The sequence below is a fragment of the Eublepharis macularius genome, chromosome 5, assembly GCF_028583425.1.
Source record: "Eublepharis macularius isolate TG4126 chromosome 5, MPM_Emac_v1.0, whole genome shotgun sequence".
Classification (NCBI taxonomy): domain Eukaryota; kingdom Metazoa; phylum Chordata; class Lepidosauria; order Squamata; family Eublepharidae; genus Eublepharis; species Eublepharis macularius.
The window spans coordinates 132232-134731 of NC_072794.1; positions in this window are offsets into that span (position 1 = coordinate 132232).

A 2500-nucleotide genomic window follows, 5' to 3' on the forward strand; every position below is an offset into this window, starting at 1 on the left:
CGGAGGGTCCTCCCCGACGTGGCCCCGTGGACCTCATCGATCGTGGAAGGAGAAAAAAGGAGGACCGGGCCCGCGCCCGGATCCCCGGCGGAGGCGCCCGCCGGCAGGGAGGCAGGGAAGGCGGCCGCGAGAGCGGTCTCGCCCCGGCCGGAGGCTCCGGAGATTCTCTGATGCGTTCTGAAAAGCGAGTGCCTAGAAATCTCCGCGAGCGTGCCCGAGCCGGGGAGGCCGACTTCCGGACGTCGAGTTTGACCGGGGCGAGGCCGGGATTCCGTCCGGGTCTCCGGAACCGCCCCCCGGCCTGGGCCTCCGAATCCGCTCCCTCAAGGGCTTCCGGAGAGTCAAGGTCTACCAATTGCCGCCCGTGTCACGCGGTAGACCTGGAGGCCGCCGGGGACTCGGGGGCCCGGCCGCGGCGCCGGCGTCCAGGTCTACCCGTCCTCCCCGAGCCAGAGGGGCGGACGGGTAGACCTGGGCCACCCTTTGCCGGGGCGCGGGCGGAAGACCAGGACTCCGCCGCGGGCACCCCCGCCTACCCACCCCCCCCCCACCCGTGGCCGTTCGGGCAGGTCTACCGCCGCGGCGAAGGAGCCCGGAACGGCGGGTGCGGGCAGGCCGTTTCTGCCCTTCCGGGGGGAGGAAAGGTAGGCCCGCACGCCCGCCGCCCCGGTCCATCGGGCCCTTCCCCTGGCGCGGGCGTCCAGGTCTACCGGTCCGGCGAAGGGTGGGGAGGCAGGCCCGCCCCGCGCACGAGAGAGCTGTCCGCCGCGCCCCACCCACCCCCGGCCCCGTATATCGCGGGCAGGCGGAGGAAAGGGCGGTGGACCTGGACGCGGCTCCCCGGGGAAGGCCGGGTCTGACGCAACGGTGAGGTGGAGCGGGGAGGGTTGGGGGGGGGTGGGGGTGTCCGGGGTGCGGACGGTAGACCAGGACTCCTGCGCGGGAGCGGGGGCGGTGGAAGCCCAGGCTGGAAGGCCCGTTCTACCGGCACGGGGGGAGGGCCGGCGGGTCGGAACGGTGCAACCGCGCCCGGTAGGCTTGGGCGCCCTGTCCAGGTCTACCGGCCGCCCGGCCGCCCACCCGCTTGGCGCCAACCCGGACCTCCTCCGCTGAGGCAGGAACGGGCTCCGTCAAGGCGGAGGGCGTGTCGCCCGGCCTGCCGAAACACGGGCGCCCGGGAGGCCAGGTCATCCGGCTCGCCCAAGGCCTCCGTCGGGAGACCCGGCCAGGTCTACCGGACAGCCCCCCGCCCGCACACGCACACGCACAGGTGGCAGGACCGCGCCACGCCCAGGGGACGTGTCCCCCGCCCCCCACGGCACCGTTGGGCGGAGGAACGGGAGGTGGACCTGGACACGGCTCCCCGGGGTAGGCCAGGACTAACGGCCCGGTGAGGGAGAGCAGGGGGTGGGGTTGCCGGGGCACGGGAGGTAGATCAGGACTCCTGCGCGCGTGGCGGGCGGTGGGGGGCGGGGAGGGTGGGGGAGGCCGGGCTGGGAGGCCAGGTCTACCGGGCGGGGGGGGGGCGGGCCGGAGGGGCAGGCCGTGGGAACCGTTCGCCGCGGGCGCGGCCGGACGGCGGACCCGGGCTCCGGCGCGGGGTCCCCAGGCTGCAAGGGGTTCCAAGGGGCCCAGGTCTGCCGGTCTGCCCTCTACCGGCCCGGCGGTGGCCGGTAGACCTGGACCCCTTGGCCACTACCGATGGAGGAGGAGGAGGAGGAGGAGGAGGAGGAGGCCTGGACCGCGGTTTGGGCGTTGTGGGGGGTGGCGGTGAAGGTGAGGTTGCGTTTTTTTGCTGCGTGCCTGCCATGGTGGCGTGCCTGCCCCCCCCCCCCACGGACCGTCGGGTGGACCTGGCCGCCTGCCGCTTTCGCGGGCTCCGTCATCCACCCCTGCCGGGGCGTGGGCCGGTCGGCCTGGTCTCCGAGGACGGGGAAGCCCAGGTCTGCCCGGGGCCCGGGGGTGGGGGGGGGGGAGAGGAGAGGGGAGTCGTGTTCAGGAGGGGTGAGGACAGGGCGTCTGTACGCCCCGGGCCTGCCGCCGAAGCTCTAGGGCTGGGCGCCCGGCTCGCCGGGTGTCCCGCGACCGGGGCCCTGACGGTCACCCGCGACCGGGAGACCTCGGCGCCCCGGCCCCCCGAGCCCAGGTCTACCGGACCCCACCCCCAACCCCCTTGGCCTCGAGGGGCCCGAAGTGGACCTCCTCCGCTGCGGCAGGAAGGTTCCGCTACGGGGCGGACGACGGGTCGCGCGGCCTGCCGAGCCTCGGGCGCCCGGGAGGCCAGGTCATCCGGCTCGCCCGAGGAAGCCTTCGGCAGTCCTGGGCTCCCCGGCTTCGGAGGCCAGGTCTACCGGGGGGGGGCTCCGTTGCCCTGGGGCGAAACGAGCGCACGGCAGCGCCCGCGAGGGGACCGAGCGGGGGCGGTGGGGGGCAGACGGGGAGGCCCGGCCTAACGGCTGCCCCCGGCGGCCCGGTCAACCGGCCGCGGACGGAAGGACCT